Genomic DNA, 24,084 nt, shown 5'->3' on the forward strand with positions numbered 1-24,084 from the left:
GCAGGAGGGCTGAGCCGCTCTGAGTACATGCCTAGCATTTCAAACGGGTAGCTAGCCCTTCTCGCTGCTCACCACGCTGTGGGTACGGGTCTATTTTTAGCACACTAGCTCCATCAGAGCTAGCCTGGGTATGTCTGCTCGAGCTCGGAATTGCACACCCAGCTCCCTCGCTAGCTGGTGTTATGTGCAGTGAGTAGAAGTGGTCAGAAAGATTTGGGTGAATCATTTTCCCACCAGTGCTTTTAAATCAAAACTGTTGGCGGGAAAGGGTTGATTTCAACGACTTTCTTAACTCGGACATATTTTTTGGGGGGGGAAAAAAGTTTCAAAATTGTAGAAATGGCCCATTTCGACATTTTTTAAACAAAAAAAGTTCCGGTTTCCCAGTTTGAATTAGAGCTAATTGTAGTAAATAAATAAATAAAATAACTGTTTAAATTAAAAAAAGATTGACATTGAAACAAAACATTTTGAAAATGCTTGAAATGAAATATTTCAAACTACCCAAGCTGAAATTTTTTCGATGTATTGGTTTGCAAAAATGTTGGGGATTTTGACTTTTCGCCCCGATTCAGCGTGGGAAAAGTTTTCAGAATCACTAATATTCTACTAAGATGGGAAAACTGTTTCCTGCCCAGCACGAGCAGTGAGCATGGAGTATGTTGTGTGTAAGGATATTGGGGAAGTGTGTGGGTTTTCTTCTGTTCACTCTGTGTGTGTGCATGCATGCGCGTGTGTGTGTGTGTGTGTGTGTGCACGTGCATGTTGTGTGACGATGCTGGCAATGTGTCTTTTGCATGCTGCGTTTCCCTTCATCTGTTTTTGTGTTGGGGGCAGGTGGGTAGTTTGTCTCCCTTTGGTTTTGCGCTGTGTTTGTGTGGGGTGTGTGAGGGTGCCTGTATTTGATGTGTTTATCACCTGTCTCCTAATTTATTAACACCAGCCCTGCATTTCTTGAGGGAGCTATACATGATTCACCAGGACAGGAAAAAGACAATCACATGAAATGCTCAGACGTCATCTAAAATCCTTGCAGTAATGAGGGTCTGGGCAGCTTTCCAGTCACTGTAAAACCTTCAGTAACGGTTCTTTGCCCTACAGATTTTCAGAAAGGTGACGACTGCATTTGTGGGTGTGTTTGCATCTGCATGTAAGGCGATGTGTGTTTTTGTGCAACACATGGTGTTGTGTGTCAGGTTGTATCTCTGTGTCTGAAGGTGTGTGTGCATGTAAGGGAGTGGGTATTGTGTACAAAGGTGTGTGTGCGTGTGGAGTTGTGTGTATAGCACCATACACAGAGTCCAAATTCACTCCCATCTACGGGACTGGCTTTATTTACAAACTAAAGAACACTAAGATATTTTCCCCAGGCTGCAGTGCTCACAGGGTTCCTCCTTCATAATTGCTCAGCCCACACCCTAGATCCTCCCTCCCTAAACTGCCACTCCCTAAACTGCCCTTTAGCTCCAGATGGAGTAACAAGTCACCTGCCTCAGTGAGTCAGCAGAGCCTACTGAACCCTTTCCAAACAGGCTCAGGACGTGCTAACAGGGTGGGGAATTCTAGAGCAACACAGGCAGCCTGTTACTCTGTGTGTGTGTGTGTGTGTGTGAAAGTGAGAGAGACTACATGTGCATTAGTTTGTATGTCAGTTTCTGTGCGTGTATGATTCTGTGCATGCATGCACACAAGTGTGTGTGGGCACATGCTTGTGTGTATGCATGTGCTTGTATGTGCATGTAGATAAATGCATGCAGGCCTGTTTCTGTGTGCATCCATATGCAGTTGTGTGCACATGTGTCTGCACGTATGATTGTGTGTGTGCCAGGGTGCGTATGTGAGCATGTGTTTGCGTGTGCAATTCGACATGTGCTGGGATTTGTGAACATGTCCGCACACAGGCTGTCCAGTACCCAACACTTCTCCCTTTTTATTGCAATCATTTGTCTTCCGTGGCAGAGTGTCTGTTATAACAGAGAACAAGAAGAGACTCCCACTGTGTTACTGGGAGGAAAACAGAAGTTAATTGAATCCCACAATTCCTTGTAGTCACATCAGGCGAGAGCATTTCCTCTCATTGCAGGTTGCTGTCTGTGGGGCCTTTGCATCCAGACATTGCTGCGTTTAACTAGCGGGAACCCACTGAACTGCTGGTTCTGGGGTGGGATTCGGCCTGTGGAGGAGGGACTCGGGGTCGCCCCTCTGTCCATTTCCATGTTCACAGCGAGAAGACAAACAGCCATAGCTGCTGGAACTGAGGGGTGCTGGGGGTGCTGTCAACCCCATCATATGCAGGGTTTACAGTTTGGTTCAATGGCTCTCAGCCCCCGCACTATACAAATTGTTCCAGCCCCCCTGCAAGCAGCCCATTATTAATGAATTAACAACCCCTCTGGGAGTGCATTAATTGAATCAAAAACCCCACTCGCCCTGGCCCTACCCGAGGTGGGATGGCCAGGGGGTGAGATTAGCGAAGCAGAAGGGGATTTGCATACAAGAGCCCAGAGCAGGTTTTGCAAAAGCCTTGGGTTTTCTAAACGGCAGCCGGCGTGGTGTGATCACAGGCAGGAGGTGTGAAGGCTCCCGCATTGTGATGGAGGAGATGCGCTACAAGCCACGCTCGCCCACCCAGGAGCTTGTTGCTTCAGGGCTTGTGGCAGATGTGAACATTTCGGTTGCTGTATTTTCCCCATAGTTCTGGGCCAGAGGGGCAGAGCCCAGGAGAGGGTGGGGCAAAGGTGCCTTCCTGCCTCCTGCAGGATACTGGATTAGATGGTCTGATCCGGTGGTTGTCCTAGGTTCCCATGGACTGGTCCCCATGGACAGTCCGAGACCCATTCTAGACTGTCCTGTTAGCCTAGCTCCCTACCTGCAGGATATGGATATCACAGGACCTGGTTAAAAGGACCACAAGCCGAGGGGAGGGCCTAGGGCAGACTGGCAGGTCTCCTTCCCATCAGCCTGTGCAGTATCTTTTCTGAGCAACGTGCCAGAGGAGAGATGCTCCCACTGAGTGTGAACCCAACTGGGAATAATGCCCCACCAAGATAGCTGGGCTCCAGCTAGATATTGCCCGGGCTAAGCTCAGGAGGGAGGAGATGCAGATGTACTTAGCAGCCCTGGGAAGCAGGAGCGCGTGCACGCACGCACGCGCACACACACACACACACACACACACGCGCACACATGCACACACACACACACGCGCACACATGCACACACACACACACACACACACCTCTTTCCAGCCTGGCGTCCAAAGAGCAGCAGGCGCTAGCTTTCCCCGGGATCGGCTCTTGCGGATGGTAGTTCAGGCGTCCCCACAGAAACCAACCGTCCGCCACGTTGCGTCTCGGGAGCAGCCGCATGGGTTCTGGCTCCTCTGCCACGGGGGCAAAGGCCCGCCCGGGATGCCAGATCAAACCCCAAGAGCCTTGCTCTCCACGGGCGCAATTCCCGCCGGCGCAGAGGGGTCAGCACGAGGCCCTGGGGATCTCCTAGCACAGCCCCTTCCCCTCCCGCCCCAGCTCCAAGTTTGCCTGCAACCCAGCCCCTCCTCCGCTCTGGTCCCAGCGATCCCGCCGGGCCTGCTCATTCCTTCCTCTGCTAGCCAGCCAGTCGCTCCCCACCGCCCCCCCCCCAAGCAAAGGCCCCATGTTGCTATGGGAACCTATTAGCCTGTCAGGGCCTGGCGTTTCTCACGGGTGCCTTGATTAGATCCTCCACTTTCCCTCACTCCTACTCCAATTTTCTTTCATCTCTAAACTATCCGCTGCAAATGCCAGCTGCTGGCGGCCTTGGCAAGCGCTAATCAAGTGGAACGGTAGCTCAGCGCGCCTGTCAGAGCCGGGGGGCTGGAGGGGAGAGAGGTGAATTCCTATCCCCCCCCCTTTCCTGGGGGACTGGCCACATCTGGGGGCTTTCTGACCGTCAGCGAGCTCTAAACGGGCAGGCTAGGAGCGAAGGGGGAGCACTGGCCCGGCAAGTGGCCACGGGGCCTGCAATATGCTCCGCAGGCCTGACTGTCCCCCTCCAACAGTGGGATCGGAACCGGGTATTTTCTTTGGGCATAAGGCAGATGCCGGCTGGCGAGCGGGCACTGTGCCAGGGGGCTGCCCTCTCCCCTGTGTCTCTGGGAGGCCTTTGCCGTGGCAAGGCGACTGGGGATCGGGGTCATTGGCACACCCAGCTAGTCGGTGCTTAGTCCGATGCGGGGCGTTTGGGCTGCAGTCTGGATCCGTTGTCCAGCCAGGATCCAAGGCTGACCCCAGTAACGGGTCAGCGTCCAGCCTGGGTCCCGGCATTGATCTGCTCAACACCCCCCTTCCCCGGTCTGATATCCTAGGATCTCCTCCTCCGGGTCGCGCCTTTCTCTGGGTGACTCAGAGGACGCCGTGTCTGACAGGCGGGGAGCAGTGGGGACTCCCTGGAGCTGTTCTTTCGCGAGTTGTCACTTGGAGGGGAGGATAACGGCTCCCGCTGCGGCTGAGAGGACAGATCTGCTCCGGGGGTGTCTCTCTCCGCAGCACGCGCTGTCACGGCAGCCCCAGCGCACATGGGCTCAAGCTGGGCTTATTTGAATCGTCTCTTGTTTGCTTTTCCGCTTGCCAGAAGTGAATCCGGCAAAGGCATTCAAAGGCATCAGGGGCCGAATCCTGCCTGCGCAGAAAGCCAGTAACTAAGGGGACGTCTACACAGCGACAAAAACCCCTGCCTGGGCGAGTCTCAGAGCCCAGGTCAACTGATTCAGGCTCGAGCTCCGGGGCTAAAAACTGTAGTGTAGATGTTTGGACTCAGGCGTGGAGACCATCCCGCCTTGGCTGGGTTTCAGAACCAAGGCTCCGGCCTGAGTGGATACAAGAGTGAGCCTGATCTGTCGACAGGGCTCTGAGACTCTCTGCTGTGAGTCTAGTTTTGCTGTCCAGACGTACCCCAAAAGGAGAGTTTGGTGCATCGGGAAGGAAGCGGATCACAGGGCAAGCAGAGGCGAGAGGCCTCACATCCTTGGAGCCTCTGGAGTCAGCCTGCATGCTCCCAACCCTGCCCGCTGCTCAGAGTCTGCAGTTAGCGTGAGATAACACATGTGCAGGAAGCCAAAACAGCCTCGCCGAAATCAGGGCTTAAGAGGGACTTCAGTGGTGCATAGGACTTAGGCTGCCCTATGAATTCCATCTAAATGTCTAGGATAGACAGATTAGAGGGGTATGTCTGGAGATAAACAGATCGATAGATATAGGGCGGGGTGGCCTCCGAGCCGCATATGATGATTTAGTTGGGGATTGGCCCTGCTTTGAGCAGGGGGTGGGACTAGATGACGTCCTGAGGTCCCTTCCAACCCTGAGATTCTATGAAGTTTGAGAGCCAGGGCCCATCTGCTGGGGCGTGGGGCTTCAGCCCTGCAAGGCGGCGGGTATTGGGGCTTTAGCACGATGGCAGGCGCCTGATGGGGCTCAGGGCTCCTTCTGAAGCCCTGAGACACACACACACCTGCTGGGCAGAAACCCCGAGCTCCCTCCCTGCCCGTCTGGCAGGTGGAGAATGGGAAGGGGGCTCTCTAAGCTAGCCGGCTGCCTGTGCTTCAAATGCTGCCTTTAAAATCTCTGCATAGTGCCCAAAACAGGCTCAAGTGGGTGTGTGTGGAGGGGGAATGAAAGAACCAGGCAGCAGCATTTGTTAAACACCAGAAGCCGCTGGCAGAGGCTTTAGTATCGGCGCAGACAGGTTCTAGTCAATAAGAGCAGTTTGTGGCCACAGCGGATCTCCTCTGAAATCTGTCTTTGGACCGAGTGCCGAGAAGAATTTGTTCTAAAATCCATGTCAGCCTTTTGCTGAATAAACGCCGGACGGGAACTTTAAAGGAAGCACAGTGGGAGCAGGGAGCCGCTCCAGTTCCCCCCCATCCTGCACTGTGAAGGGGACAGATTCCCGGACGGAGCAGACATTAGACACAAAGAGGAAGCTTGTGCTGGCACTTGGTTATCGCAGTGGCCTGGGACTTTTCCCAGCTCCTTCACAAGCCTTGGGCAAGTCACTTCATTTCTCTGGGCTTCGGTTCCCCATCTGCAAATGAGGAAAATCCTCCAGCTCCTGTAAACCCCGGGGCAGTTCTGCCGCTTCCCTTTCGGAGAGCACCCAGCACCATGGGGCCCGTTTCCCAGCTGGGGTCTCGAAGCGCGACCATAATGCACACAGAAATAACACGTCCATCCGCAGCACTGGAGACGCTGGCGTTTTCCTGTCACCCAGCCCAGTGCAGACAGCTGTAACATGTCGCCTCGAGGCCAGGCTTTGCTCTCAGCCGGTGACATCCCCCTCTGTGCAGAGAAGCTATGATCTGATTAGCGTTAGTATTTATTTGTATCGCGGTAGCACCTAGGAGCCCCAGGCGTGGACTTCGGCCCCACTGTGCTAGGGGCTGTACACACACGGAACAAAGACGGTCCTTACAGCTGAAGGAAATCCGGGACCTGTGCACAGGGCTGGTCCTAAGTGTTCTGTCGCCAGGGGGCTGGAACGGGAGGGCCAGCCCCCCCCCCTTTTTACTGCCTGTAAGAGTGGGTGATGGGGTGGGGCAGAGAGGACCGAGCAGGTGCAGGGTCGGGGCAGGATAGGTGGCGTGGGAGCAGGGCCTTGGGGGTAATGGGTGGCCTGAGGGTTCGGGAAGGGCCACACCTTCCTACTTTTAGGGTGCTTCTGCTGCTCCTGGCACCTCTCCAAAGGGTGAGCAACTCCCCCTCCCCCAATTTGGTGCCCACGGTGACTACCCTGGACGCCTGCCCCTACGGCCGACCCGGGAAGTGATGCGCATGCTTTGTGTTGCACCTCTGCCCAGAGGAGCCCCCCCCGCCCCACCCCGGCCTAGCTCAGCTGAAGTCTGCAGAGTTGGTCACACCGGCAGGAAATCTGGCGCTGCCGTCATAAAAATCACCCAGTTGCCTCCTCCCCCACTCGCCACCGGCTTATAATTAATTTCTATTTGCAGCTCAGTCCAATTTCCCTCACACAGCTTCCAACTCAAGCCAATTGCGGTATGAGATTTCTGTAATCTCACCTCTTATCAAGCACATCAGTGTGAAGCGAGAATGCTGCAATTAGCAGTAACAGGAACACAGTCCTGTGTATTCGCAGGCAAGGAGCCGCTTGGCAAATATTTATTCCACCCGTGCAGGGGGGTGGGGCGTGGTTTTGGTGCATGGGCGCCATAAAGCCGGAGCAACGCGCCAGGTCCTCGCTGTGCAGCTCTCACTGGGCCCCACAGACGGGCAAAGACCATCCTACGCAGGGTTTACCGTTTTGGTTCAATGGCTCTCTCACCCCCACTATGCAAATTGTTCCAGCGCCCCTGGAAGGAAGCACGTCGGTGGGGCAGCGTGCAGGGAAGGGCTGCCCGGGGAGGCTGTATATTTAAGTGCAGCGCAGGTTGGTTGAGACGGGCGGCTGAGGGCTGTGCTGGGCTTGGCATGACGTGAGTTAGGCAGGTCTCAGCTCACTTACACAACAACAGGCACAATTATGCCTGGTGCTAAGTGGCTCCTTTGTACCTGCTCTGGCCCCGAGCACTGGAATATTTGGGCTTTTCAGTCATTCGTTTATTTCCTAATACCCCTGTCATCCCTAGGGCAGAATTTTAACGATATTTAGGTGCCTGAAACCGTAGATAAGGGCCTCCTGAGATTTTTCTAAAGCCCCTTTATTTCAAAGGGAGGGAGGCAGTGTTCCCGCTAATGTTTCCCATCCATGTGTGGAATGAATTTTCTTATGGGCACCACTATGGAGGTGATGTGTGGTGGGGGTGGGGACGAGGGGTTCAGGGTGCAGGAGGGGGCTCAGAGCTGGGGCAGAGGGTTGGGATGTGGGGGGGCGAGGGCTCCGGCTGGGGGGGCGGGCTCTGCGGTGGGGCCGGGGATGAGGGGTTCAGGGTGCAGGAAGGAGCTCAGGGTGGAGGCAGAGGGTTGGGGTGCAGGTGGGAGGCACCGAGGTGCTTTTGAAAACTCCACTAGACACCTGCTGGCGTTGGCCCAGTGACAATAAACAACATGGTCAGAAAGTCAATTCCCAGATGCAGGAATTAAACTCAGGTCTCCGCCAACATGTCCCTCCTGTTAGCAAACAAAAAGCCAAGAAGTGACTGATCCGCGGCCCACCCCTCTGCCTCCCCGTCCGCAGGAGGCTTTTCCAGGGGAGAGTTGAGGTGCACAAGCTGGGGAAAGTTTTGCCCTGCCTGCGGACGGGACAGAGGCTGGCAAGCTGGCATGTCTTGCCAGGATCCCGTCTCTGTCGAGAGAAACGAAGCAAGCCGAGAAGCGAAGAGCAGAACAAACCCAACGATTACACAAGCGCTGAGACTGGAGACGCAGCCGGTGGAAAGCCAAGAAATCTGAAGTTGATACTGGCAAGGCGTCCTTAAACCGAGTTGTTTGCGCCTGGGTTTGTCACAACAGTAGGAGTTAAAGATGACGTGTCAGCCTTAATTGTAGATTTCCTGGCTCCCTTCATGCTAGATCCTGAGTAATTCTCCTCCGGCTCCATTTCCCCGCCTCACCCTGTCTCTCGCTCGCTGTTGCAGCAGAGCAATTTGTTCAATTTGGGGTCACTCTGGACCACATTTCCAAAATTAGATGTAATAGATTTTCAGACAGGAGGAACCATTGCATCACCTACAGTCTAACCTCCCGAATAACGCAGGCCAGAGAGGATTTCACCCTGTTACTCCTGTACTGAGCCGAATTGCTGTTGTTATTTATCTGTATTCACAGTAGCGCCTCAGAGCACCAGTCCTGGACCAGCAACCTTCTGCGCTAGGCACTGCACAAACGCGGAACAAAAGGATGGACCCTTCCCCAAGGAGCTGACAATCTAGGAATCTAAACTGCACATGCAAAATCCCAGCAGGTGGTTTGCTCCGTGTGTGCAAGATACACAGGTGCCTCTTGGAACCTGGTGCTTGTGCCTGCACCTATTTGCACGGGCAGCTTTCCGTGCGAACTCCTGGGTTTTGCACACGGAATCGACCTTTCTGCACAATTTGATCCTTGTGGCCTTTCCCCCATATTTGGCTGGGCATCTATGTTAATTTCATGGAGCGGTATTTGGCAAGCGGTATTTGGTATCTGTCTTCAGGGCTGCACCATTTTAAGATCATCCCGCAGGCTCCACACTCCCCGGATCCATCCTTGTTGACGTTAGGGGCCTCTGCAGCTCTTTTTCCGACGGGCAGTTCCCTGGGGCAGAGCCTGTGTTTTGGCAAGTCTCTGGCTGGCTCATAGCTCTCCTTAGGCAACAGCCGCTCAGGCCTGTTTGCCACCTTTAACTCTTTCTTCAGCAGGCTAGTCAAGCCCTCAGGAAATCCAGAGTCTTGTTCAAGATGCTCTCACGGGAGAGCCTCTGGACTAGCCCCGACTGGCCGATGTAGTGCCCTGGGCCAGGATTCTGCCACCAAAGCACCAGGAATAGCCCCTGGGGCAGGAGGCACCTTTGGGGAGAGTTCAGGTCCCCTGGCATCCCCCTCTCTTGCAGGCAATGCATTCCCCCTTATCACCTCACCTCCAGTGCCCCATTCCCAGGAGCACCCCACACAGTCAGTACCACACACATCACTGGGAAACCCACACCCCAGCACCCAGCCACCCTGAACATGCCATCGTATAATAACCTACCCGTCCCCAGGCACCGTGACCTAACCGGCTCCCTAGTCCCACTCCATCTCTGGCTTTTCCTGGCAAGGACATGGGGTCTGCTGGAAGGAGCTGAGAGCCAGCAAGTCCTGAATTTCATTGCTGACAGTGCCACCGCTGCCCTGTGTGAATTGGTCAAGTCATGTTATTGCTTCGTGCCTCAGTTTCCCCATCTGTACAACAGGGACCATGCTATTTCCCTACTGCACCCAGTGGCTTAATACAGGAGTGTCTGCAAGAGTGCTTGGAGATCCATGGATGGAAAGGGGTAAAGAAGAGTCAGGGCTTGTATTTCACACGGGCGATTCAGATGTTAACTTGCCACCCAAGAAACAAGCCAAACAAATCCCTTCTTTCTCTCTTAAAAACCAACGCAGCTCGGTTACAAAACAGCCTCTCTCCCATCCCAGCCCCAGGGCCATCATCCCATTCAGTATTCCACAGCCTCAGGGCCTTTAGCTCTGTGCTCGATGCGGTTGCCGCATCTAAAGGCGTGCGGAGGGACTCTATAATCTTTGACATGTAACACACACCCCTCCAAAAATCCTCGCTTATCCACCCCCAGCCGTCTGTCACCGATCACACTCACTGACAGGAATAAACTCCAACACCTATCATATATTTTTGTCACTTCTGCCGCGTGAATTCACTTGTTACTATATATTTCGAAAGACTCCGTTACATCTGCTAAGGGCGGCTGCTGAGTCCCTTCTTGATTGATCGAGAGGTGGGCAGGGCACAGCGCGCTGGTTAAATAATCCACGGGGCATGTCAGCCTCCGAGGCACTTCAAGACACATTTCATGAATTAAGCCTTAGCTCCGTCTCCCTCTGTACAGGAGGGAAATATCATTATCCCTGGTTTACAGAGGGAGAAACTGAGGCACCGCGAGGGGATGTGACTTGACCAGTGTCCCAGTGCATCATTGGCGCAGCCAGGGACAAACCCCAGGGATCTTTACTCCCAGGTCTATGCCGTACCCACAAGGCCAGTGAGAGGCACACAATAAATCCCTAGGGCGATTAGAACTGGCAGATGGTCCTGTCAGGGAAGCAGACTTTCCCCGATCCCAGCTTAGGGTTCAGATTTAGCCCATGTTCTGGGATAGAGTTTGCCGGTGGTGAGGTTCTTTGTGGAGGAAGGTCAGGGCGCTTTGGCAATTCCATTCACACCCTGAAGCTTCTTCAAAAGCCTCTCTAACAAGGTCCCGTCTCTTGGCCAAGACTCAGGATTCTGGGACAGCCCCTGCCAAGGAATCCAGTCGCTATGCCAATAGCTCAGGCCCTGGCACATCTGGAACGGCCCTGCCACGGAATCATCGCTATGCCAATAGCTCAGGCCCTGGCACATCTGAAACGGCCCTGCCACAGAATCATCGCTATGCCAACAGCTCAGACCCTGGCACATCTGGAATGGCCCTGCCGCGGAATCATCGCTATGCCAACAGCTCAGACCCTGGCACATCTGGAACGGCCCTGCCACGGAATTATTGCTATGCCAACAGCTCAGACCCTGGCACATCTGGAACGGCCCTGCCACGGAATCATTGCTCTGCCAACAGCTTAGACCCTGGCACATCTGGAATGGCCTTGCCACAGAATCATCGCTATGCCAGTAGCTCAGACCCTGGCACATCTGGAATGGCCTTGCCACAGAATCATCGCTATGCCAGTAGCTCAGACCCTGGCACATCTGGAACAGCCCCTGCCACGGAATCGTCGCTATGCCAACAGCTCAGACCCTGGCACAACTCCTGCCAGGGAATCCAGAAACATTTAACTCTAGTGCTTCTGGGAAGTTTTCCAGCACAGGTTCCAGTCTCTGTGCCACTGCCTGGCGCGCTCAGCGTCACTCACAGCTCCCGCCTGCCGCTTCACCCCCGGCCGTGCTGACGCTGGCTCTTCGTCTTCCCGACCGAGACATTCCGTAAAGCGTCGCAGGGCCGTGCTCGAGCGAGCTCACGTCAGCGGCTCTCCTGACGGCCACGTTTCCGGCTGCGTGATGCGGACGGCGAGGGCACGCTCGGGAGACTCAGCCGGGACTTTTGTTTTCTTGCCTGCGCTGAGGCCGGCCCGGAAGGGAGCAGCTCCTGTCAGTCACACACACCCTCGATTGTGTGCGGCACCTCTGAGGTGTGTGGCCTTCGCAGAAACAATGGGCTTTGCCAGCTGGGATACAGCTAGCTCTGCCCTCCATTCATAGCGACTGGTTTTAACGCGCGGGAGAGGGCAGCTCAGACGTCCCACTTCATGCCAGAGACCTGAGAGCACTGTCAAATTGGCAGCACTCTCCAATACTGTGAGCGGGGAGGCTAGTACAGAACTTAGAGCACTAGCCCAAGAGGTGCTGTAAGGAGAGAGACTGAAGGGCTCTGAAATTCAAGTGCTATATGAGAGCTGCTTGTTATTATTAAGGTTGCCTGACACTTCCCATTATAAGACCCTGTGCCTTAGTCACCAGCCCATCCTTCCGCTCCAGAGTATACAGTCCCTGACTCTTCACAACAAGCCTTACCCTCTGTGATTCTCCTGTAGCCCAAGCAGCAGGGGCCTGTGCTTCTGGAACAGCAGGTCCTGACTTCTGCAGGGCTTTGACTATGAATCACAATGTATGTTGCAGGATATGCTGCCCCCTTGTGGCCTGAGGTGGTATTGCAGTCGCCCTGCCTCAGTTTCCCTGAACCAGAGGTTTCCATCTCTCCCAGGAATTCCTGTGGCTCAGCCCCTACACTCTGGCTCACTCTTGGAGTTCAATCTCCTATTGGGGTAACAAACACCCAACAAACGCTCCCCTCTGCAAAGTTCTTCTGCCCTGCATAGACTATTCTTCAACTCACTGCCACGCCTTCCTGCTTGGCATCTTCCTGCTTTGTCAGGCCCCTCCCTGGCTGGAGGCTTTTCCTTCTTTGATGGCTCGGGGACCGGGGTCTCCTGCTCACTGCCACTGTTCTGCAGCCTGCAGCTCTGGGTCGCCTCCTCCCCAGACTCTCAAGTGTGAAGAGACCCTCCTCTCCCCCTCCGGCTCAGGGACTGAGCAGGGCTTGTTGACTCAAGACCGCCGACCCTTAAAGGGACAGGCTGCCCTGTTACAACATGCACCAGCATAGTGACATCTGTGAAGCCCTAAGTGGCCACAGACTAGTTGCAGTATCCACCTTCCTAACCTTACTGGGGGGGAGGCAGAGGAGTCGATCCAGAGCAGGCCATGTTGACAATGCCGCCAATCTGTCCCCTTCACCAAGGGCTGGCAGCAGCGTCAGCATAGACCCCTCACGCTTGCCAAGGGGATCCTTTGTGCAGTGATTATGCTCAGGGGGCTGTTTTCCACTAGTTTAAGCCCCTCCACAGTGGCATAAAGGAGCCTTAACCAATCACGTCTCCACGCAAAACCCAGGGCCACCTAACGTTTGATCCAGGTGCGAGAGTACGGGGCGGCCAAGGCTGCCTGCGTTTGCCTGGCGTTGTGTTTGGTGTGTGCAGCTTTCATTGCTTTGCATGGCTTTGATTCCCAGTTTTAATTGCAGCCTAACGAGGCCGGTGCATTAGGCGATGAAGCGTCAAGTTTAAATGAAGGAAATTGGGAGGAAAACACATTCGCTAGTGACTAATGGGTGTGTGTGTGTGTGTGTGTGTGCGCGCGCTTGCCCTGGGGCATAGCATCATAGGCACAAATAAGAGAGGGTTGAGCTACATTCCTTCAGCTCCCTTCGCCGCAGAGCATGGCGGAACGTGATGCAAAGCAGAGAGGTTTCCGTCATGGATCCTGGTCTATTTCCTGGGTTATGTTTAATCCCTGGCATTGAATTGTGTAGCACAAAAGCCTCCCTCCAACTCACCAGTGAGACTTTAAATTGTTTCCCCCTGGCAATGGGGTTAAATAACAAAATCAGGGCAATTTACGCACCACGTTGGCCTCATCAGAGGAAATCACGGCTATTTCAAGGCAGAAGAAAGAAGGAGAATTTCTCAAGGCGGCTGATGCTGTGAAACCCACAGACACCCGGAGAGCAAATTGTGACCTTTACCAATTACAGCTAAAATTGGAAAAAATTAAGTGTGTGAACACACAGTCAAGGGGGGTGTGTGTGTGGAAATTTGCATATGGCACCAAAGGCTGATCAGCGAGTGCTTTTGCGGCTACATTCCCAGTGGCCCAGATTGTTGAACGATAGCCCAGATTTCTTGGGTGCTTCTGTCTAGAGCAATCTGCTGCAGCCGGGAGCCGGTTCAGCTCTGCTCGGATAGGGTGCCTAGCGATGGCAGGGAGAGAGTGAGGGAGGAAGGATGGAGAAACTCCTCCTCCTGATGGTTGGATTCTCTGATCCCTGTGTCAAACAGGCAGGAGGCCAAAGCCTTCGGCCAGGCTTTTTGGAAGTAACCTCAGTTTCAGAGTGTCCAACTTCAGAGGCGCTTTGCAGACCACCCGCCTGCGGTCAATAGGAGACGCAACATTCTTGTGTCTGAAGTTGGGAGCCCAGGCTCGGCGGGCAGGTGTGGAACAGGGAAAGCTTCATCTGGGACACTGACGTCCCCCGAGACGCTGGGAAGGGGAGGCAGAAAGGCACGGTCCGGCTGGAGCTTGCGATCAAGGTGCCTCGGAAATAAAAATGCAGCCGTTAGCCAGAGGCTGGGCTTTCGCCAATGCACTGCTGGGCTAGGCAGGCTCCGACACACACGGGGGAATTGCTCCGTGTTGAAAACCTCTCGGGATGGAACCAAGCTGCAAAGTTCTGATTAGGATCCAAACGTCCCCTAAGTGCTGGGGCTTGACTCTGTCCGTTGCAGAGCTGGGGCAGGATGGGATTCCAGCAAATAACCTCACACTGGGGCCTGGGAGTCTGCTTGGGACAGGACTCCTCTTGCAGCATGCACGGGCAAGGCTGCTGGAACACCGGAGGCACGTGACTAGTTCCATGGGCAGAACATAGATATGCAGGGACAGGAATCTCTCTGCGTAGCAGGGATGATGCGCCTGCTTCGCCTGTCACTTACATGGGGTTGCTCAGCTGACTTCACTAGGGTTACTCCTGGGTTGAGTGGGAGGTGAATTGGGCCCAGAGGGTTGGAGAGATTTACACAGGCTCTCAGGCAGAGTGAGGGAAAGGGACACCCTTAAATTCCTCTGAGATCCTGAATCCGCCCTGGATTCTGACCCGGACTGTGTAGCTATGGCCTCGTTGGCTAATTGAACAGCAACTGTCCTGTTGTGGGGAGGGGGACAGCCCCTCCTGGCTCCTGATGGGGGCTTTGGCTCTAACAAAGACCAAAGCAATGCCCAGAGACAGCATCCGAGGTTTTATACTGGACCCCGCCCAGGCTGCGATGGGAGTTGGGCTGGGGGCTGCCCGGGATGTGATCTGTAATGCTGAGTTTCTGTCCCTTCCTACGGAGTCTCCCAGGTTTGATTTAAGGAGCTTTCGGTAACTGAGGACATCCCGTGACACTGAGCTGCCCTGGGCTGCTGGCAATAAAAGACAGTGGGAACAGAACAGGCATCTGCCTAAGTCTGATTCGGGCTTGACGAGGGAAGCCGGCAGTTGGGCTCTGGGTACCCCATGGCTCAGGGAGGGCAGCCACTGGCGGTAGGCAGCTGGAGGATGGAAGCCAGCCAGGTCCCGCTAGCGTAGAGGGGCAGGACTTAAGAGGAGATGGAGTATCTGTCCGGCAGCCTGTGATCTGAGGGCTGGGTAATTAACCACCAGCTTTCACAGGCAACCGAGGGCTGGGAATCTGCTTCCACCTTTGTGAGTTATGATGCAGAACGGCAGCGAGCTTGGAAGAGGATGAAAAGAAGCCAGGCTCCCATGGCAGCTCCCCTCAGACAGGGACAGTGCCAAGAGGAGGGTTGCCAACTCTCCAGGATCATCCTGGAGTCTCCAGGAATTAAAGATGAATCTTTCCTTAAAGATTATGTCATGTGATGAAACCTCCAGGAATGCATCCAACCAAAACTGGCAACTCTAGAGCAGATGCCGCCCTCCGGTACCACAGCCAGGAATTTAGGAGTGACTGGCACACGTTTGGAACTGGGTCAGAGACGAGATCCAGAACCACCTTCCCTAGGGCAGCGGTGTCTGTGTGCACGGGGCTGTACAGCCATGTAATCCTGACGGTTTTTAACTGTCTCCTGCACCTTTAAACAGTGACAAGAGCCCCCCAAATGCTCCAGAGCATTGGAACTAGGGAGACCAGATGTCCCGATTTTATAGGGACAGTCCTGATTTTTCGGTCTTTTTCTTATATAAGCTCCTATTACCCTCCACCCCCTGTCCTGATTTTTCACATTTGCTGTCTGGTCACCCTGATTGGAACAAGCTGGCAGTGTTTGTCAGAGAACAACCCAGCCTGTTAGCTGGGGTGGGTCCAGTTGGGAAAGGGCTAAATGGGTCCCGGTGACTCACTGAGGCAGGTGGCTCATTACTGCCCCCAGATATGGGGGAGGAGGGAGTGAGAGTGTGGGCTGAGCAGCCCAAAGCAGAGGAGCAAGGGGAGATGGCTGGAGCAGGACTTTCTCTAATCTGAACCCCAGAAAGAGGGTGAGTTTGGATTCTTTGCAGACGGGCTGGGCTTTGTTTTAGGGCAGGTTGGAAATGACTCCTGTGCACAGGGATAAACGAGGTGCTTTTCTCCTGCTGACTTGACTTTTGTTCTTTCTTGCTGCGGTTTGCTTTTTCTCAGCCTGCCTTGAACCTCATTTGATCCTGAATGTTCCCTGTGTCTAGACATCAGATCAGGATCCCGGGTGGCCCCTGCTAAGTCTTTATCTGCAGTGAACTTTTGAAGGAAATCTCCCGCAACAGCAGCTCCAGCAAGTGTGGAAAGCGAATGTAGGAAAAAGCACCAGCTTTTCGACCACTGCTCAGACCAGCCCTGAGCCACTGTGGTGCCAGTGCCCTGATGAGAAATTCCCTCCTGTAGGTCCCTAATGTTTAGCGTAGTCATGCAGGCACTGAGCCTCCATCCTGAGCCTCCTGCATGTCAATACAGTCAATGAGAACTACCCTGATCCCACGTGTGGGGGGGCCAACCAATGAAAATCCATCCTGAGCCCCATGTCTGCCAATGAAAATTACACTGAACCCAGGTGTGCCAGGACAGCCAATGAAAATCAGTGCTGAGTCCCATGCTTGCTGGGGTATCTGTCGGTCTAAGGTATTTATCTGGCCCCATCTCACAACCTTTATGTATTTATCCTCACAACCCCCGCTTGTGAAGCAGGGCAGGGCTGTTATCCACCTTGTACAGAGGGGAAACTGAGGCACAGAGCGACCGAGTGACTTGCCCAAGGTCACCCAGGAAGTCTGCGGCAGAGCAAGGCAGCCGCTTAAAATCCATCCTGAGCCCAGTGCATGGTGGGGGCATCTGCTGAGAATGACCCTGTAGCAGGGTGGTTACCCCGCTCCTGCCCTGAAGGGCTTAAAACAGCCCTGGGGGAAGGTCCTGGGGGAAGGGAGCTGCCAAGCTGGGCTGATTGGGAGGTGGCTGCAGCTGGGCCACACCCCAATCAGGCCACAGCTGGCCTGTATAAAGAGGCTGGGAGTGAGGCACTTAATCTCTCTGTGCCTGTAGAGGGAGAAGGGTCTGGCTGCAGGGAGCTGGAGATGGGGGTACCTGAGTGGAGCAGGACTGGGGACAGGCAGAGGAGCTGGGGAGCTCCAGCCTGGAAAGCCCCAGGCTGTGCCTAGCATTGGGCTAACAGGTACTGGGGTTGCAGAGGGCAGCCCAGGGGTAGGCCAAGGCAGCAGGTCCAAACCCTCCCTGCCAGTGATGAGTGGCTGATACTGCAGCCTGCCCCAGGGCACGGGGCTAGACAATGACTGGCAGTAGCTGTATACTGAGGCAAGGTGGGGATAGTGAGTGGGGGTTCCTTGGGGAGGGGAGACCCTGAGAGTGTGTGTGTGGGGGGGTTACTGGCTGCGGGCAGCACCCCAGACAACATGGCACTGGGTTGGGGAGGGACACGGGGGAGGGGGCAAAGGACAGGCAGCTCACTGGCCTTCAGAGGGTGCTCTGGAGCTGGAATGAGCTAATTCCTGGAAGTCACCAGCAGGAGGCGCCGCAGGGGTGAGTCTGCTCCTCTACAGACCCTGAATTCTGTGCAGGGGGGCGCAGGACTCTGAGCGTTTCCTTGGGGTTGTGGTGCCTGTGCAGCGCTGATGCGGTTAATGAAACTCCCGGGGCTGTGCCCTCCGGCAGCGCTGGGCTCAGTGAGCTCCTGGTAGCAGGGGATGCAGTGACAATTGTCCCCGAAACTTTGGATCCCGGCTTTTGGCTCTGTCTGCGACAGACAGTTCCTTCCAGTACAGCTACAACGTTCAGCTCGGGAGCTGACGTTTTTAATTCAGACCCAGCCTGGCTCTGCCAAAGCCTCCCTGTGTGACCAATTCATGCCAACTCTTTGTGCCTCAGTTTCCCCCGAGCTGCAAAGTGGGCTGTATAATGCTTCCTGTTGTCTATTTAGCTTCTCAGCTCTTCAGGGCAGGGATTGTCTCTCACTAGAAGTTTACACAGCACCCTGCCCGCTGACTGTCCGATCCCCACTGCTGGCCCCTTCTTGCTGCTGGAATGCCCGAAATACCGGTAGGTTAGCGGCTTCTGCTACTGGTCCCTTGGGTTTCGAGCGTCTTGGAAACCACATTTGCTACTAAGGCAAAAAGGATGACAGCAAACCAGCCATGGGAAGGGCGCCCCACCTTGTCTTTCATTTTCTATTCCCCCCCTCCCCTCCCTGGCGAACGGTTTGAAGGCATATAATACAATTATAATTTTTTTTAGCCCCCATCTCTCCGTGGCAGCCATGGTAACCGGATGAAGGGGACACCTGTACATTAGCATTCCCAGCTCCTGCTATCTGAATATACAGAGGATCCATAATTAAACAAAAAACCTGGTAAACAGAGGCCCTGGAGCCGATCCCTGGGCGACTGGGGAGAGGGGGTGTGGTTTGGCGGCGCACCAGGGAGAGAGGAGTGGGTCCCTGAGGTTTCCAGAGTGCGCCAGTGATGTCAAATGAGCCTCAAATACCATCTTGTCTGGATCACTCCCCCCTCAGTGATAAATGCGGAGCCTGCAGCCATCCGCTGCAGAGCTAATGAGACCGCAGCGCAGGCCCGGGTGTCTGACACAGGGCCCACCATGGCCGCTTGCTGCTCTGCGGTACAGGGAGCTGATAGAGGCTTGAAGCAAAGCAGGTGCCTTGGTTAGTGCTTGGGAGGCAAACACAGGGCACGGTGTTGATCGGCTGCCTGTGGCTGGGTGTGATGCGTGCCCTCAGCACAGCCCCAGTTCCGCTCGCCCCCACGGGTGCGTACTGAACATGGACACACACATACACCCCCTACGGGCGCTTCTTAGCTCAGTGCGGTGGTGGCTGATGGGAGCAACAGGCATTTGTCCTGTCACACCACCTTCCCCTCCCTTTGCACTGTTGCTGGGCGGGGGGAGTGGAGCTGGGGCACTGCTTCTAACAGACGGCCGGCAGCCTCCCTCCATCCCAGCCCCCACGTCTGGACCAGACTCTGCCCAGTGTAAATCCGGAGCCGCTTTGCCGAACCAGCCCCCCCGCCAGCGCAGAGAGGGTATCGCGCTGAAATCTTGAGGCTGCTCAGTATTCAGAACCAGGCAGGCCAGCCTTTCCCTTTCTCCTGGCAGGGGCAGCTGTCTCCTCCTACAGCTCCTCCACTCCCTAAAAATCCCAGCCCTCGGATCCCCAAATCAACCTGCTCTTTCTGCACAGGGCTGAGTCATTTCCCCCCCCCCCCCCACCAGCAGGAGAATGAGACATTTTCACACCCAGCTAGATATTTTTTTTTCACCTCAGTCTTTTCTGCAGGAGGGTGGGGGTGGGGAGGCCAAAGGGGCCTGGGGTGGAGAGGCATTGGGGGGGAGGTGGGGAAGTGCTAAATCTCACACCTCAAGCTAGGAAAGGGCAACAGATCCTCCTCGGGGAGCACTGGCAGGCTGTGCAAAGCAGCTGCCGCTTGCATGCACCCCCCGGTCTGTGCAAACCCAGGTGGGAAGGGGTTGGGATGGGTCGCTGCAGGGGGGACCCGCCATCATGCTGCCCATGTTTAAAATGAAAAAATCCAATAACTTTTTTTTGTTCCGAATTCAGGGCATCAAACATCGACCCCTGCTGGGAACTGCGAACACCCGGGAGCCTTTCACTGCCTTCTTCGCGCCCTGACCGTTTCGGCCCGGCCTTGGCATGGACGCACAAGAGTGAGTGTGTGTGTGTGTGTTTGGGGCGGGCAGAGAGCTGGGATGGACACAAGGAACTTTTGCCCTCTTGTCCCCTCATGCAGCTGTGTGGAACAGGTTGTTATTATTATTTGTATTACGGTAGCAGCTGGGAGCCCGGGACCCCACTGTGCTAGGTGCTGTCCAGCCACTGGCCAGAAAGCTGGTTCCAGTCTAGCCGGAGACAGCAGGGGGATGCAGACAGACAGGGGAGCACAAGGAGATGATGACACATTCCCCTCCAGCGTGTCTCAGCCTACCAGCTCCCTAGCCATTGTCAAGTGCCCCCTGGGCACGGGGCAGGGCAAAACTGGTAGGAGGCAGAGTCTCCTCAGGGGCGGGGCAGCCACTGTCCTCTCTCTGTGCCCCTGGGAGCCCCCAAAGGGCTCGTGTCAGTTCTGTAGCCCCTCTCTCAGCCACCCAACAGCCCAGGACTCCAGCCTTTGGGGCTTGCCATGCCCCCTTCCTGCTCCCTCGTCCCCTGTGAATGGGGAAGGGTCCTGCTCCCCAAACCCTTCTAGCTCCGCTCGCTGTGCTCCCCACCCCCCCACGGGGAGTCGCTGCCACCCCAAGGAGCTTGGCCAGCGGGATCCCGGGCCCCGTCCGTTTTGGAACACACAGGGGGTGATGCAGCTTTGTACCAAGGGCTGCTGGGTGGGGCGAGGCCGACAGGCCGGGGCTCTTTCCAGGAAACCTTCCCAACACCCCCCTATAGGGAGAGCCTGGGCTGGACACGCGGGCAACCCCTCTCCACCCTCTCGCTTTCCCTCCTGCTTCTGCCTTGTGACCCGGTTTCATTCTCTCTCTCTCGCTGTGTCAGCGTCTCCCCTCCCGTGCGCCCCTTTGCTCTGCACACGTCTTGCTCTGGAAGGGTCTGTTTCCCCAGGCCTCTTCCCCAACTCCCTCTGTTGGTGTGTGCAGGGAGCCGGCCCAGAGCTGGGGACTGGGAGCAGCAGGTTTGCAAAACCCCCCCCCTCCCCCAGGGAGAGTGTACCCAGCGCCTGCATTTCCATGGTTATGGCATTTCAGGAAAGCAGCAGCTCCGGTGCTGTGTTTACCCTGGTTTATGAAGAGAGGAGCATGGCATGTGCACTGGGTTCGGCTAGGGGATGCACTGGGACTGGTGCCAGTAGGCAGAGAGCTGGGGGCGGGGCAGTTGCAGGCTGTTGGCCCGGTCCCCTCCCACAACTGCCCCATCCCCTTGCTACCACAGCTTTACATAGGACCCTGAGGCACGGCCTTGCTGGTGGTTTGCGACTCCAGCATCCCCTGGCTGGACCATGCCAGCGGGCAGCTCCCCTGAGTTTCAGAGACGGGCTCGGTTAGCAATTAACAACCCACAGAACCGGGGCTATGCAAATCTGCAGCCTGTCCAGGGCCTGCATCCTTCCCAGCCCGGAGAAGCTGAGGCTGGTGGAGTGGCAGCTGTCACTCATGGCGGGGCAGGTTGCCTGTGGGGAACTGGGCTCCTCCTGTTTAAAATTCATCCGAATCAAACTCTCTCCGTCTTTTCCTTCAGCTGGGGATGGAGCTAAAGGAGGGAGGGGTCAGTGCTGCTCAGACAGCCTGCTAGGGTGGATTGACAGCCCTGGTCCCCCCCCCCATCTTTAATTTGGGGTCCTAAGTAAGCCCCTGAAGGCCGGCTTGGGAGCCCTAATTCAAGGTGACATCCCCCCCCCCCCCGTAGTCAGTGGGGGATTTCCCCTTTGGGGACAGGACCAGGCTGACATGGAACCATGGGAGACTCTGTACAGCTATAGCCACAGACCTGCCATCTTGGCGTCCCATGATCCATTGCAGTCGGCTTTCTCTCTCTGCTCCCCCTGCCCTGTCCTGTGCAGCAGATCCCATGTTGGGAGTCGCGCCTGGAAGCTTCTGTCCCTTCTAGGTCCGTGCGGATGTCCCTTAGACGCAGGACGGGCACAGCAGCTACTCACTTGGTGGTGGCCACGGACCCCCCTGAGTCGGAATCCCCCTCCATTTCCCAAGAGTCCGTGAGTAATGATTTCTACCATCTCCGGTTGGCTAGACGACTCCGTCCCATCCTGGCGGGAGAAGACCTGGCCTCAGTTACTCACGCCTTCTTCCCCTCTTGGCTGGACGACAGCAATGTGCTATACCTGGGCATGAAGCCTTCAGCACTTCGGAAACTCCACCCAGTACAAAACACGGCAGCTTGTCTCTTCAGCGACACAGGCGGCTGTGAGCACGTCACACCCATCCTCCTCTCTCCACACTGGCGTCCCATAGCGTATCAAACCACGTTCAAGTTGCTGGCCCTTATCTTCAAAATACTTCATGGCTTGGGCCCAGGACACCTAAAAGACCTTCTAGAGCTCCGGGATGAAGACAGTGGGTGGCCAACAACTTCGCTCCTCTGCACAATGAAGCTCTCAACGATAAGAATAAAGCTTGGAGGGTGGCCTGAGACTGGGGGGAACTCCCCCAGGAATTTAGGACCACAACAAACCTCCCCACTTTCTGCTCCAAGGTGCCGTTCTTTGACTTTGCTGTCCCTAATATAAAGACGTAACAACAGGTCATCTTTATTTAACAAACACAACACTCCCCAAACAAGACACTCCATGCTCCTCGTTAGGCGTGATTAACAGCAGGAGAGAACACAACATGTGATGGATGTGTCGGCGGGTGGCTTAATGCAGGACTGGAAGGCGCTCAGGTACTCAGTGATGGGTGTGGTATAGGAACCTTGCAGCGACGCCTCCAGAAAACACAACAAGGACTCACCCACCCCAGATTCTGCCACTCTGTTCCCTCCTGAGCCTAACCTCACATGAGCAGGGAGTAAAGGGCGTGTTTGGGTTATAACCCAGCTCTCCGGGCAGGAGCTCGGGGGGGCTCCGGTTTCCGCAGAGAGAACTCTTGGGGCTGTGAAACAGGAGGTTGAAGAAGCTAGGCAGGAGGAGCTGGCAGGAGGTACCACGTGGCTGTGGGAAGGAAGTCAGTGGGCTCCCTAGATTAAGGGAAAGGGTGAGGGCTCGGAGGTCCAGTGTCTATGGTCTAATTAAACTGGCTTCCCCACCGTGCAGGCGGGGAGTGTTTTTAGAACAATATGGACTGGATGGAGTTTTTCGGGAGCCCTGTGAGAGAGGGGAAACTGAGGCAGGCATGTTGTGGTGCCACCCAGCCCATGAAGGGGTGCTTGGGAGGCACTGGCCTGGGAGCAGCCTCTTAGTCCTGCAGCATCTGATTGCCTCGCAGACACTAGTGAACGGAGCTGTCTGCAGCAGAGACCGTGTATCCTGGTAGATAGCACCCTGGACTGGGACTCAGGAGACCCAGATTCTACTCGTGGCTCTGCCACTGCCTGGCAGTGTAACCCTGGGCAAGTCACTTCACCCCTCTCTGCCCTCTCCCCTGTCTTGTCTGTTTACACTGTAAGCTCTTCAGGGCAGTCTTTCACTTTGTATACCTACAGTGCCTGGCACAAAGGAGGCCTCCTCTTACTTGGGGGCACTCTAACCATCACCATAATCTACCTAATAACACCAACCTGAAGAGGTAGGTTATTATTCCCTTTTACAGGTAGGGAAACTGAGGCCAGGGACAATAAAGCAACTTGCCCCAGGTCACCCAGTAAGCAGCTGGTAGAGCCAGGAATTGAACCCAGCTTGCCTGCCTCCTAGCAGAGGGTCTTAATCCCCAGGCCCTTTTAGCCCTGTGTTGGCTATAAGTACTTGCTCACTGACTCAGTGGCTCCCCCAGCTGGTGTGTGAAAGAAACACCAAGAAATCTGAGCTTTCACTTCTCCCTTCAGCCCTGAGTGACTCAGACAGAAGCACTTTATAACGCCACCTAATTATTCTGAAATCCGCTGGAATTTCACAGTCATCACAGGCTTTAATCCAGGTGAAGGAGGCTGGTATTATCCCAGCTGCCAGCAGCATTAGCTCCTGGATTTCCACTGGAATCCACCACTCGTTATGGTGTGACAGGGCAGAAGGGCCGTTTCGTAGGCTAAGTCGGCAGGGAACCATCTCTGAGAGCAAGGAGCTCCCAGCTCCCTGGGAGCTGGCTGAGGATCCCTGCATGTCAGGCCAAGGAGAAAGGACCCCGGGATGTGCAGTCTCTGGCGTGACGGTGGGTGGCCCTGGAGCAGAAGGGAGCAGCCTCAGAGAGCGAGAAGACCCCTGTGAATGACAAGGTGATGG

General features: G+C 55.3%; 1 long non-coding RNA gene across 3 annotated transcripts; it reads left to right on the top strand.

The window, feature by feature from the left end:
* Positions 1 to 16,119: 16,119 nt before the first annotated feature.
* On the top strand, positions 16,120 to 23,610 carry LOC120391773. 3 transcript variants are annotated; one of them, XR_005591480.1, is made up of 4 exons: positions 16,120 to 16,209; positions 18,449 to 18,563; positions 19,788 to 19,894; positions 21,754 to 23,610. It is a non-coding gene; the product is annotated as an uncharacterized LOC120391773 (long non-coding RNA). The 3 variants fall into 3 exon arrangements; XR_005591478.1 differs by having other exon boundaries at positions 21,757 to 23,610; XR_005591479.1 differs by having other exon boundaries at positions 21,942 to 23,610.
* The last annotated feature ends 474 nt before the right edge of the window (positions 23,611 to 24,084 follow it).

This window comes from Mauremys reevesii, linkage group 26, assembly GCF_016161935.1.
Source record: "Mauremys reevesii isolate NIE-2019 linkage group 26, ASM1616193v1, whole genome shotgun sequence".
Lineage (NCBI taxonomy): Eukaryota > Metazoa > Chordata > Testudines > Geoemydidae > Mauremys > Mauremys reevesii.